The sequence below is a fragment of the Heterodontus francisci genome, chromosome 36 (genome assembly GCF_036365525.1).
Source record: "Heterodontus francisci isolate sHetFra1 chromosome 36, sHetFra1.hap1, whole genome shotgun sequence".
Taxonomy (NCBI): Eukaryota; Metazoa; Chordata; class Chondrichthyes; order Heterodontiformes; family Heterodontidae; genus Heterodontus; species Heterodontus francisci.
Genome location: NC_090406.1, coordinates 48185847 through 48201091, shown reverse-complemented (window position 1 = coordinate 48201091; position 15245 = coordinate 48185847).

The following is a 15245-nucleotide window of genomic DNA, read 5'->3' as shown; positions in this document are numbered from 1 at the left end:
AGCTCCAGCGACACAGGTTCGATTCTGGGTACTGCCTGTGTGGAGTTTGCAAGTTCTCCCTGTGACTGCGTGGGTTTCCGCTTGGTGCTCCGGTTTCCTCCCACAGCCAAAGACTTGCTGGTTGATAGGTAAATTGGCCATTGTAAATTGCCCCAAGTATAGGGAGGTGGTAGGGGAATTGAGGGAAGGTGGGCATGTGGTAGGAATATGGGATTAATGTAGGATTAGTATAAATGGGTGGTTGATGGTCGGCACAGACTCGGTGGGCCGAAGGGCCTGTTTCAGTGCTGTATCTCTAAATAAATAAGATCCCACATGCTTTACTAACCACTGTCTCAACATGTCCTGCCACCTTCTAAGATCAATACACATGCACCCCCAGGTCCCTCTGTTCCTGTACATTCTTTAGAACAGTGCCATTAAGTCACTGAAAGCTAGCATGTAGGTGCAACAAGCAATTAAGAAGACTAAATGGTATAAAGAACAAAGAACAGTACAGCACAGGAACAGGCCATTTGGCCCTCCAAGCCTGCGCCGATCTTGATGCCTGCCTAAACTAAAACCTTCTGCACCGGGGTCCGTATCCCTCTATTCCCATCCTATTCATGTATTTGTCAAGATGCCTCTTAAACGTCTCTATGGTACCTGCTTCCACCAGCTCCCCCGGCAACAAGTTCCAGGCACTCACCACCCTCTGTGTAAAGAACTTGCCTCGCACATCCCCTCTGAAATTTGCCCCTCTCACCTTAAACCTATGTCCCCTAGTAACTGACTCTTCCACCCTAGGAAAAAGCTTCTGACTATCCACTCTGTCCATGCCGCTCATAACTTTGTAAACCTCTATCATGTCGCCCCTCCACCTCTGTCGTTCCAGTGAAAACAATCCGAGTTTATCCAACCTCTTCTCATAGCTAATGCCCTCCAGACCAGGCAACATCCTGGTAAACCTTTTCTGTACCCTCTCCAAAGCCTCAACGTCCTTCTGGTAGTGTGGCGACCAGAATTGCACACAATATTCTAAGTGTGGCCTAACTAAAGTTCTGTACAGCTGCAGCATGACTTGCCTATTTTTATACTCTATGCCCCAACCGATGAAGGTAGCCTTCTTGACTACCTTATCCACCTGCGTTGCCACTTTCAGTGACTTGTGGACCTGTGCACCCAGATCTCTCTGGCTGTCAATACTCCGAAGGGTTCTGCCATTTACTGTATACTTCCCACCTGCATTAGATCTTCCAAAATGCATTACCTCACATTTGTCCGGAGTAAACTCCATCTGTCATTTCTCCGCCCAAGTCTCCAACCGATCTATATCCTGCTGTATCCTCTGACAATCCTCATCACTGTCCTCAACTCCACCAACCTTTGTGTCGTCCGCAAATTTAATAATCAGACCAGCTACATTTTCCTCCAAATCATTTATATATACCACAAACAGCAAAGGTCCCAGCACTGATCCCTGCGGAACACCACTAGTCACATTCCTCCATTCAGAAAAGCACTCTTCCACTGCTACCCTCTGTCTTCTGTGACCGAGCCAGTTCTGTATCCACCTTGCCAGCTCCCCTCTGATCCCATGTGACTTCACCTTTTGTATCAGTATGTTAGCCTTTATTGCAAGGGGATTTCAGTACAGGAGTAATGAAGTCTTGCTTCAATTGTATAGAAGCTTGGTTAGACCGCACTTGGAGTACTGTGTGCAGTTTTCGTCCCCTTACCTTAGGACGGATATTGTTGCCAGAGAGAGAGTGCAATGAAGGTTCACCAGACTTGTTCCTGGGATGGCGGGACTGTCCTATGAAGAGATATTGGGGAAACTGGGCCTGTATTCTCTAGAGTTTCGAAGAATGAGAGGTGATCTCATTGAAACCTACAAAATGCTTAAAGGGATAGACAAGGTAGATGCAGGTAAGATGTTTCCCCTGATTGGGGAAACTAGAACCAGGGGACACTATTTCAAAATAAGGGGGAAGCCACTTAGGACCGAGATGAGGAGAAGTTTCTTTACTCAAAGGATTGTGAATCTTTGGAATTCTCTACCCCAGAGGGCTGTGGAAGCTCAGTCATTGAGTATGTTTAAAGTAGAGATTGACCGATTTCTAAATACCAATGACATAAAGGGATATGGGGATAGTGTGGGAAAAAGGCATTGAAGTGGATGATCAGCCATGATCGTATTGAATGGCGGAGCAGGCTTGATGGGCTGAATGGCCTACTCCTGCTCCTATTTTCCTATGTTCCTATTTAACTCCCAATCATGACCATCTGATAACCATTTCTCTCTCATACACTCAATTTATTTTTTATACTCCATGTGTTTGTTCATAAAATTCTTATCCGGGCAAGAGACCCTCACCAGTCCTCCCATTCTAATGCAGTCTTTCTCGCACCATTTAACTTAGTACATTTCTTACTTGTCACTCCTGCTATAACTACTTTAGTTATTTTAGCATTTCCTTCACCTGGAGTTACTATTATCGCTGTCTGTGGCTTGAACTCTGCTCTTAGTTTAAAGATAAACAAAAAAAGTCATTTTGATTATTGTTTTGGACTAAGCCCACTCTCCCACCCTACTTATTAGCTTAAAGTCCTTTTTACCAACCTAGATATTCTTTTCACTCAGACCTTGGTCCCATCCCAGTTCAGGTGCAACCTGTCTCAATGGTACAGCTTCTTCCTGTGCCAATGTTCCATGAAATGGAACCCCTCCTTCTCACACCACTCAATAAGCCATGTATTCACCTTCCTGACCAGTTTGTCCTTATGCCAATTAGAACATGGCTTGGGCAATAATTACTATCCTTGAGGTTTTTTAATTTAGATCCTAATGCCTGATAAATCCTCAGTAGACCATCCTCCCTTTTCTTAGCTATTTCATTGATTCCAGTGTGGACTACGACAAGTGAATCTGCCCCCTCCCCTACCAAATTCCTTTCCAGCTGTACTGAGGTATCCCTTACCCTGGCACCAGGTAGGAAACACACCTTTCGGGACTCTCAATCATGGCTGCAGAGGATGTTATCTATTCTCCTAATTATTGTATCTCCAATAATTGCTATATTTTTATTTTGCTACCTTTGGAGTAGGATCCACATCCTCTCCATCTGTGCTTTGGACAGCCTTCTGCTCCACAACATAGTGGCTGTCCTTTCTGTAGTCTTTCTCATTACTGCTACCAAATATTGTAAAGGTTTGATTGGACCAGGATCTGCAGGACCTACTTCTCAATTTCCCTTTGCTTCCCCCTTCCTACAGTTTCCTCTGAAATGTGTTCTGAAGAAAACTATCCAGAAATTCACTCGCTCCCATGATGTGTCAGAGGGTTTCTATCTTGGACTGCAGCTCAGGGACTCTGAGATGTGGCAATCCAGGACAACCTCATTGTCCAGGAACTCCAACGTATCACAGTACAGACACAGAAATATTGAACAGGAACATAGTATAGTTACATCACATAAAGAAGTAATTTGGCCTGTCGTTTCTGAGCCAGTTCACTGCCAGTGCAACTCAACTAATCCCACTCTCCCGCCTGCAAATTTTTTCTCTTCATGTGTTTATCCAATCCCCTTTTGAAAGCCTGATTGTATCTGCCTCTAACACACTCTCTGCATTTCAGATCCTAACCATTAACTGCACAAAAGAGTTTTTCCTCATGTCACTATTGGTTCTTGTGCCAATCACCTTAAATCAGTGTCCTCTGGTTCTTGACCCTTCTGCCAATGGGCACAGTATCTCTCTAACACGAAGGGTCGCTGACCCGAAACGTTAACTCTGCTTCTCTTTCCACAGATGCTGCCAGACCTGCTGAGTGATTCCAGCATTTCTTGTTTTTGTTACAGTATCTCTCTACTCTGATTAGACCCCTTATGATAATGATTACTTGTGTCAAATCTTCTCTCAACCTTCTCTAAGGAGAACAAGCCCAGCCTCACCAATCTATCCATGTAACTGAAGTCTTTCATCCCAGGAACCATTCTCGTAAATCTTTTCTGCACCTTCTCTAAAGCCTTCACATCCTTCCAAAAATGCAGTGCCCAGAACTGGACACAATACTCCAGTTGAGGCCGAACTAGTGTTTTATACAAGTTTATCATAACTTCTTTGCTTTTGTACTCTATGCCTCAATTTATAAAACCCAGCATCTCGTATGCCTTTTAAGCCACTTTCTCAGCCTACCCTGCCACATTCAATGATTTGTGCACATATACCTCCCAAGTCTCTCTCTTCCTGCACCCCCTTTAGAATTGTGCCTGTTAGTTTATATTGTCTTTCCTCATTCTTAGTACCAAAATGTATCTGTTCATACTTCTCCGTATTAATGAAAGGTCTGATGAAAAACCTAATTGACCAGAAATGTTAACACTTCTCTCCACAGATGCCTGAGCTGCTGAGTATTTCCAGCATTTTCTGTTCTTATTTCAGATTTTCAGCATCTGCAGTATTTTGCTTTTGTATCAGTTAAACATGTTTTGCCTTTAAAATATCCATGCTGGCTTTCCTTAATTAATTCACACTTGTCCAACTGACAATTTTGTCCTGGATTATTATCTCTCAAAGCTTTCCTGCATTCAAGGTTAAACAGACTGACCTGTAGTTGCTGGGCTTATCCTTACACTCTTATTCAAAAAAAAAAGTATAATATTTGCAATTTTCCAGTCCTCTGGCTCCAGCCTTGTATATGTCTTCCAAGGAGACTTAGAAAATTATGGCAGTATCTCCAAGATTTCCATCCTTACTTCCCTCAGCATCCTCTGATGCATCCTGTCAGTCCTGGTGACTTACCAACTTTAAGTACAGCCAGCCTTACTAATACCTGCTCTTTATCAATTTTTAGCCCATCCAGTATCTCAATTACCTCCTCTTTCACTGTGACTTTGGCAGTATCATCTTCCTTCGTAAAGACAAATGCAAAGTACTCATTTGATACCTCAGCCATTTCCTCTACCTTCATGCGTAGATCCCTCCTCTTACTACCCTTTTACTATCTATATGCTTATAGAAGACTTTTGGATTCCCTTCTATGTTAGCTGCCAGTCTCTTCTCATAATCTCTTTTTGCCTCTCTGATTTCCTTTTTTACTTCCCCTCCGAACTTTCTGTATTCAACCGAGTTCTCACTTGTATTATCAGCCTAACATCTGTCATATGCAGTCTTTTTCTGTTCATCTTACTCTCTAACTCTCATCATCCAGGGAACTCTGGCTTTAGATGCCCTATCTTTTCCCCCTCGTAGGGGAATGTACCTCAGTCTGTACTAAACCATCTCTTTAAAGGCACCCCATTGTTCGTTATAGTTTTGCCTGCTAATTTTTGATTCCAATTTATTTGGGACAGATCTGTCCTCACCCCACCGAAAGTGGTCCTCCTCCAATTTGTATTTTTACTTCAGATTACTTGTCCTTTTCCTAAAATAAACCTTGTGATACTATGATCACTGTTCCCTAAAAGTTCCCCAACTGACACTTAATCCACCTCATTCACCAGAACCAGATCCAGAAATGCCTCCTTCCTTGTTGGCAAGAAATATACTGATAAAGAAAATTCTCCTGAACATACTTCAAAAAACCCTTCCCCTTCTCTGCCCTTTATACTATTTCTATCTCAGTTTATACAAGGATAATTGAAGTCCCCCATTATCACGACTCTTATCGTTGTTCTCCATAATCACCGCATCATATTCCCATGTGGCAGTTCACTAACCTTCTTTACCATGCTTCATGCATTTATATACATGTATTTATTATGAACAGGTGGTAAGTGGTGTGGGTGGCTTCCACCTTTTGCTTTCAACTGACCGCAGATAGTGTTTTGTTAAAAATGGTGTGTTAGTCCGAGTATTTTTAGGGTCAAATAAACAGACAAATGACAGGTTTTCTCATAGGTTCACAAAAGGTTAAATTCTTATTTAGACAGCAAAACCCAAATTGTTCGCAACCTCACCCACACATGCATTCACACACATGCATACGCAAGAAAAGAGAATGAGAGAAATTGGGTAGAATGCAATGAAGTCCAAAAGTGATGCAAGAGTGCGTGGTTTGCAGAAACCTGTTGAATCTTCTTGGGAGGAAAGTCTTTTCAAAGCTGCAGCCTGGATGACTCGTGAATTTGCTGAGGTGTTCCAGATTTCTGATGGTTAAAACTTCAGTCCGAAGGCGGCGGTCACTTTTTAAGTTTTCTGCTGCAGCAAGTTGAAGTGCAGTATCAGCAGCAGGGTTCTTCCTTAGATGGACTGACCTGTCGGCCTTTGTTGGAACTGGCTTTCTGTGGTCTTTGATCTCCCTTCTCTCCAGAGGGCTACCTTTTAAGGCAAGCCATCATATTTGAGTTTCTGTCAGATGACACAGGGTCCTCTCACCTGGTGTGACCACACTATGGTCCAGGATATGGAAACCATTGCTATCTGTTGGCATCTGGATGGGGAAACATTCTGTTACAATGATGCTACTTCAAACCTACTCATCTTGGTTTTGGCTGTGGAGTCAGTCTGTCTGCAGAACCTTTATCAGTTCATTCCTGTAGATAGGAGTCATTAACATCTAGTGGGTCCTTTCAATTTCAGTGGGTTTTCCCCAGAGCTAATTCAGATGCAGTTAATTAGTTTCATCTTTGCAGAAAGGCTGGTTTATTGACAGTACAGGGGGGTCACCTGACCTTTCCTCCATTTTGTCTGTGGTACAAATGTGCCCATTTCTTGTAGTTCAGTTTAATTTGTGTTTTTATTTCAGAATTCCTCCTGTTCATTGTTTATTTCATCATAGTTCCTTCCAAGCATGATACACTGTAAACCTAATGTAGACCTTATTGCATTACCTCTTAATCTGACCCCACCTAATACCTTACTATTTCTTCTATTGATATCTGATACCAATCTTTTGTGCACCTTGTTTATCCTTGCTAATACATTCTGGTTTCTATGCCCCTGCCAAGTTAGTGCCAACATCCCCAACAGCACTAGCAAACCACCTGGTGTAATTTGTCTGGCCTGTGCAGGTCCAACCTACTCCAGAACTGGTCCCAGGAATCTAAAGTCCTCCCTACTGCATCATCTCTCCCGCTACAGATTTGTCTGCTCTATCCCCCTATTTCTATACTCACTAGTGCCTGGCAGTAGGAGTAATCCACAACTTTCAGGTCCTGCTTGTTCTCTTTCCTAGCTCCCTAAAATCTGATGAAAAGGCCTTATCCCTTTTTCTGTCTAGGTCGTTGGTACCTATATGACCACGATCTCTGCAGCCGCTCGGTGACATCCTTGGCCCTGGAACCAGGGAGGCAACATACCATTCTGGATTCAGATCTGAGGCCTCAGAACCACCAGTCTGTTTTGCTAATTATAAGAATCCCCCATAAATATCACTTTCCCAAACTTCCTGCTGCCCCCTGTACAGCTGAGCCACCTGTGGGCTCTGGCTGTACTCCCCAGATGAACCAACCCTCTCGCCAGTATTCAGAAGCGCGAAGCACTCAGGAGACTCCTGCGCTACCTGCCTGGCCCCCCCCCCCATGACTGCCTGTTGGTCACCATTCCTCCTATGCCTGCACACCCTTAAGGTGCAGGGTGGGCTGAGGCACGAGAGAGTTTCTGACACTTTATTGAACTTGTACCTCAGCCAAAGCCAGCACCTTCAGTGTTCCATTCCCTGGCATAAACTCCTTTCACTTCCACTGATACAGAATTTCGAAAAAATAAGAGTTTAGAAAGAAGTTAACAGCACTTAAGGTGGGGGTCGATGTTTAGTTCGAGTAATCTGGGGACATGAGTTCAAATCCCACCACAGCAGCTGGGGAATTTAAATTCAGTGAATAAATAAGTCTGAAATTAAAAATTAGTATCAGTAATGGTGACTATGTAACTACCGGATTGTCATGAAAACTCATTTGGTCCACTCATGTCCTTAAGGGAAGGAAATCTGCTGTCCTTACCCGGTCTGGTCCATATGTGATTCCAGATCTACAGCAATGTGGTAACTCTTAATTGCCCTCTTAAGTGGCCTAGCAGCCCCACTTGGTTAAGGGCAACTAGGGATGGGCAATAAATTCTGGCCTTGTCAGCAACACCTGTATCCCATGAATGAAAAAAAAAACTGACAGCTCAACAGAGTAGTTTACAGCTGTAACTGCTTAGTGGTTTTCAAGGGTGAATGATTTGCCAGCTGTCCTATTGGAGGTATCTAATTTTGACTATTGCTTTTCATATTGTACATTCTGGGGCTTCCACGCAAGTCAGTCACTATTCTTAGAACACCTGAAAGAGCATAAGGGCATTTTTTTTTTTCAATCTTCAAGGATGAAAGTACGTCATTTGGCTGATTTGGAACTTGACCCTCTTACAATTATTGTTGAGAAATCAAGATGAAGCCCAAGCCCATAGAGCAGGACACTGCCATGGTTGGAAAAATGTAAATCAGGAGGCAATGGTTGTTGGGTGACACCAAGCTTGAGTTTTAAAAGCCTGAAGATTGTAGGAAGAAGGAGAGATGGAATGATGGAAGTTTCCAGTTTTGAGGTCCCAGGAAAGAATATGTTAAAATTGGAGAGGGCGCGAGAAGCCTTGATTTCAGCATAGTGAGTAAGCAAGAAGAGTGTGTAAGACACTGTAATTGTTGCTTGGGAGAAAAAATAGTGGAAAGTTTGGAGAGGCACGAGCCTTCAATAAACAACAACAACTTGCATTTCTACAGTGACTTTGACTTAGTAAAACATCCCAAGGTGCTTCACAGGAGTGTTGTCCAACAAAATTTGGTGCCAGGCCACCTAAGGAGATAGTAGAACAACTTGCTCTAAAATAGGTTTTAAGGAGCATCTTAAAGGAGAAGAGAGAGCTTAGGGTCAAGGCAGCTGGGGGCATGACTGCTGATGGTGGAGCACAAAAATCGGGAATGTGCAAGAGGACAGAATTGAGGATAAATTAGAGATAAACAAAAAAAATTGTGATAGAGGGAAAAAGTGAAAATATTGGGGTAGAGAAATCGATTGGAGGCCAGAGTTGAGCGAGAAGAATCATTTATCAGATGCTAAACTTTTCCTAGTCCCTATCAAGGTGTCTTGACAGAGATGTCAGAAGCCAACCCAGCTATGGGAGTAGTATTCAAGTCTTATACTTTTGGAAAATGTTCCAAGGATTTGTGCCAAATGCTGGACAGTGGGATTAGGCTGGGTGGCTCTTTATTTTTCTGGTCAGCACAGACACAATGGGCAAAGTGGCCTCTTTCTGTGCCGTAAACTTACTATGATTCTATGACTACATCCAGAAATGTGCTATCTACGTAGCTCAGCCTCGCAGATGCAAGATGTGGCATTGTACTGTTTTGAAATTGTATTGTGCATTGTGTACTCTAGAGGTTGCTGTAGAACACCTGCTAGCAAAGGAAAAATGAAACTAAAACAGAAGCCTTTATATTAAGCAGCTTTCTGTCTTTGTCTCTGTCTTTGCCTCATATCCTATACTAAACTTGGCTAAACTTCCCTCCAGTCCCAAGGACATCACAATGACGACGACGTAAAAAGCAAAGGATGCTGAAAAACTGGAAACATTGCTTTCATTTGTGAAATTTTTGGAAGGTTTTTGTCTACTTTTATAGATAGTATTTTAAGTTTCAGACTGTGTTGGAATGACACAGGAAGCTTGTCCAGTATATAAACACACACTGATCTCTCCAAATAACCATTCAATCAAAAAAGAAGTTTCCTCTGAAAGGAATGCGATCCCAGATCCTTTATCACTGCATTGCTGATCAATATGGTGTTGCCTTTACCCAACATACCACCTTTTGATGTGAATTCAGAGTCATCATCTGTATCCCCGTGTTGGCAAAAGTGGCCGTGATGGCAGGTTTCGCAAACACAGACAACACAAGGACAAAGGCCTTGCTTCTACACAATGGAGGTGAAGAATTAGAAGGTATCTTTGAGACACCTGAGCAAAATGACTACGACTCAGCAAAAATGCACTGACAACCTACTTCATGCCCAAGAAAAATACCGTACGCGAAACTATTGCCTTCTGATGCACTAAACAAGAAGCAAGCGAGACAATTGACCAATATTGCACATGATTGAGGCAACTAGCAACCAAAAGTGACTTTGGCGATGTTGAACATGTCGAATGGGAAATCAAAACACAAATAGTCGAAGGCTGTCTCTCTAGTCAACTACGCCGAAAAACACTCGAGAAAGATGGAATTAGCAAGATCACTATTGCTGTCCGAGTCCAGAGCTACTGAGGTTGAGGCTGCTATCTACCACACTCCAATCTCACTATTCATCGCTCACGCGCCAGGAAACCACCTGCAAAGCAACAACAGTCGTCTGTCATACAGAGCTGTGACTTGCCCAAAGAATGTTTCCACTGTGGCAGTGCTTACCTACACCAGACAGTGTGTCCTGCTACTGGTAAACAGTATGAAGCTTGTGGAAAACACAATTGCTTTGCTTGTGTTCGTTGCTCATCAGCAAAATCAACTACTAAGACCAATACCAACAGAAGAGCGTCGGGTATGGGTACCACAGCAGAAGAGCGAGAAAATGTAGCTAATGTAGAGACGGATGACCCTGAACATACGTTTGTTCTCAGACACAGCAAACAGCCATGTGTGACAGTGACTATTGGCTGCTCGGACATAGATGCTCTCAGAGACTCAGGAGCGTCTGTCAATGTCATGGGAGACAAAACCTCCAACCAACTTCAGGATTGCCCCATTCTCTGCAAACCAGGGAGACAAAAATTTCCTTTTACAACAGTGACAAACCACTAAAAATCCTAGGGACTTTTGAAATGCCAGTGTCATTCAAAAGCACTAGATAGGTCATATCTGGAGAATGTGATGCACTTATCAGTTTCCACACAGCAACAGATCTGCACATGATGGCAGTCACATATGCGATTCCTTCGCAAAACAAAAATATTTTCGAACTGGATGCTGATCACTTCACTGCTATTGGAAAACTGAATGGTGTTACATACAAGCTTCATGTAGACCCTAAGCATCAACAGTGATGAATACCACTTCATATCACAAAACAAACAGAGAAGGAATTCAATGCCTACTTGACCTTGGCATTATTGAAAAAGTTAAGGATGAGCCTACCCCTTGGGTCTCACCCATATAAGTCGTCAAGAAACCCAAGAGTGAGAACCAGATTAGAATCTGCATTGATATGCGATCACCAAACCAAACCATACGAGAAAGACACTTGACACTGACAATCGATTACATCATAGAGAAAATGAATAGTGCCAAACACTTTGCTAAACTTGACCTCAATGTAGGCCACCATTAAATCAAGCTTGCAGAAGAATCGCGATATCTCATTGTATTCTTCAAAGAATTAATACATAGTTTACAGCAACTATACATTTCTTCAAGGCACAAAAACCTCAAAAGAAAAGGTAGTCAACCGTAGCTAACAAAGGAGATTAAGGATTGTATAAGATTAAAAGAAAAGGCCTATAAAGTTGCCAGAAATAATAGTAAACCTGAGGATTAGGAGGATTTTAGAATACAGCAAAGGAGCACCAAAAAGGGAGAATAGAATATGAATGTAAACTAGCACAAAATATAAAAATGGACTGTAAAAGCTTCTATAGGTACGTAAAAAGGAAACGTTTGGCTAAGACAAATGTGGGTCCATTACAGGCAATCAGGACAATTTATAATGGGGAGTAGAGAAATGGCAGAGAAGCTAAATGATTACTTTGTATCTGTCTTCACTGTAGAAGATGCAAGAAATCTCCCAGAATCAGAGATCCTAGGGACGAGGGAGAATGAGGAATTGAAGTAAATTAGTATTAGTAAGAAGGTTGTATTGGAGAAATTAATGGGGCTGAAGGTTGATAAGTTTGCAGGACCTGATATTCCACATCCCAGAGTGTTAAAAGAGGTAGCTATGGAGATAGTGGATGCATTGGTGATCATCTTCCAAAATTCAATAGATTCTGGAACAGTTCCTGCAGATTGGAAGGTAGCAAATGTCACCCCACTATTTAAGAAGGGAGGGAGAGAAAAAGCAGGGAACTACAGACCTGTTAACCTTACATCTGTAGTAGGGAAAATGCTAGAATCTATTCTAAAGGATGTGATAAATGGACACGGATAATAATAATCTGATTGTGCATAGTCAACATGGATTTATGAATGGGAAATCATGTTTGACGAACCTGTTGGAGTTTTTTGAGGATGTTACTAACAGAATTGATAAAGGGGAGTCGGTGGGCATAGTATACTTGAATTTTCATAAGGCTTTTGATAAAGTTCCCCACAGGAGGTTGGTTAGAAAAATTAAAGCACATGGAATAGGAGGTAATATACTGGCATGGATTAAGGATTGGTTAACAGGCAGAAAACAGAGGGTCATTCACCTGTTGGCAGGCTGTGATTAGTGGGGTACCACAAGGATCAGTACTTGGGCCCCAGCTGCTCACAGTATATATCAATGATTTGGTTGTGGGGACCAAATATAATATTTCCAAGTTTGCAGATGACACAAAAACTAGGTGGGAATGTGTGTTGTAAGGAAGATGCACAATGGCTTCAAGGGGATTTGGACAGACTTAGTGAGTGGGCAAGGATGTGGCATATAATGTGGAAAAATGTGAGATTATCTATTTTGGTAGGAAGAATAAATGTGCAGGGTATTTCTTAACTGGTAAGAGATGAGAAAGTGTGGATGTACAAAGGAATCTGGGTGTCCTTGTCAGTAAGTCATTGATAGCTAACATACAGGTGCATACGAACATACAAATTAGGAGCAGGAGTAGGCCACTCGAGCCTGCTCCGCCTATCAATAAGTTCTTGGCTGAACTGATGACTCCACATTTCCACCTTCCCCCGATAACCTCCACCCCCTTGCTTATCAAGAATCTATCTACCTCTGCCTTAAAAATATGCAAAGACTCTGCTTCCACTGCCTTTTGAGGAAGATAATTCCAACGATTCATGACCCTCTGAGAGATAAAGGTTCTTCTCATCTTTGTCTTAAATGGATGACCACTTATTTTTAAACAGTGACCCCTAGTTCGAGATTCTCCCACAAGGGGAAACATCTTTTCCACATCCACCCTGTCAAGACCCTTCAGGATCTTATATGTTTCAATCAAGTCGCCTCTTACTCTTATAAATTCCAGCGGATACAAGCCTAACCTATCCAATCTTTCCTCATCAGACAGCCCACCCATTCCAGGTATTAGTCCAGTAAACCTTCTCTGTACTGCCACCAACGCATTTACATCCTTAAATAAGGAGACCAATACTGTACACAGTACTCTAGATGTGGTCTCACCAATGCCCTATATAGCAGAAGCATAACCTCCCTAGTTTTGTATTCAATTCCCCTCTCAATAAACAGTAACATTCTATTAGCTTTCCTAATTACATGCTGTACCTGCATACTAACCTTTTGCGATTCATGCACCAGGACACCCAGATCCCTCTGCACTTCAGAGCTCTGCAATCTCTTGCCATTTAGATAATATGCTTTTTTATTCTTCCTGCCAAAGTGGACAATTTCCCACTTTCCCACATTATACTCCATTTGCCAGATCTTTGTCCACTCACTTAACCTATCTATATCCCTTTGTAGCCTCCTTGTGTCCTCTTCACAAGTTACTTTCCTACCTATCTTTGTGTCATCAGCAAATTTAGCAACCATACCTTCGCTCCTTTCATCTAAGTCATTTATATAAATTGTAAAAAGTTGAGGCCCCAGCACACCACTCGTTACATCTTGCTAACTAGAAAATGACCCATTTATGCCTACTCTGTTTCCTGTTAGCTAACCAATCTTCTATCCATGCCAATATGTTACCCACTACACCATGAGCTTTTATTTTCTGCAATAACCTTTGATGTGGCACCTCATCAAATGCCTTCCAATCTAAAGGAACCATCCCTAAGCTAGGGAATTTTGGAAAATTAAAACTAACGCAGGACCCAGGGACTTGTCAGCCCACAGCTCCAACAATTTGTTCAGTACCACTTCCCTGGTGATTGTAATTTTCTTGAGTTTCTCCCTCCCTTCCATTTCCTGACTTACAGCTAATACTGGGATGTTACTTGTATCCTCAATAGCGAAGACCAGTGCAAAATATCTGTTCAATTTATCTGCCATCTCCTTATTATCCATAATGAATTCCCCAGACTCACTTTTTATAGGACTAACGCTCACTTTGTTAACTCTTTTCTTTTTTAAATATCTATAGAAACTCTTATTATCTGTCTTTATATTTCTAGCTAGCTTTCTCTCATACTCTAATTTTACCTTCCTTATCAATCTTTTAGTCCTTCTTGGCTGTTTTTTATATTCTGTCCAATCTTCTGACCTGCCTCCCATCTTTGAGCAATTATAGGCTTTTTCTTTAAGTTTGATGCTATCTTTAACTGTTTTAGTTAACCACGGATGGCGGGTCCCACCCTTGGAATTTTTCTTTCTCGTTGAAATGTATCTATTCTGTATATTCTGAAATATCCCCTTAAATGTCTGCCACTGCATCTCTTTTGGCCTATCCCTTAACCTGATTTGCAGTTCACTTTAGCTAGCTCTGCTTTCATGCCCTCATAATTCCCTTATTTAAGATTAAAATACTAGTCTTTGACCCACTCTTTTTCCAGTCTATATGTAGGTTAAATTCCCCCATAATTATCGCTATACCTTTCTGACAAGCTGCCATTATTTCTTCCTTTATACCCCTTCCCACAGTGTGGTTAATGTTAGATGGCCTGTACACCACTCCCACAAGTGACTTCTTGCCTTTATGATTTCTCATCTCCACCCAAACTGCTTTTACATCCTGCTCTTCTGAATTTAGGTCATCCCTCTCTATTGCACCAATACGATAATTAATTAACAGATCTACCCCTCCACCTTTTCCTAGCTTCCTGTCCTTTCTAAATGCCATTTTTCCTTCAATATTCAGGTCCCAATCTATGTCAGCCTGCAGCCATGTCTCTGTAATGGCTATCAGATCGTACTTATTTATTTCTATTTGCGCTCTCAATTTATCTGTTTTGTTTCGAATGCTACGTGCATTCAGAAACGGCGCTTTTAGTTGTGTCCTTTTATTATTTTTGTAACCTCTAGCCTTATCTGTTGATTAACTCTTAGATTTGTACGCTGCGTCCCTTCCTGTCACAGTCTGTTTATCATTTCCCATATTAATACCTTTCTCTCTTGCCTTGTCTCTACTCCTTGATTAACCATATCTTCCCAAATTTGATCCCTTGCCCCCACTACTCATTTTTGATTTGAGTG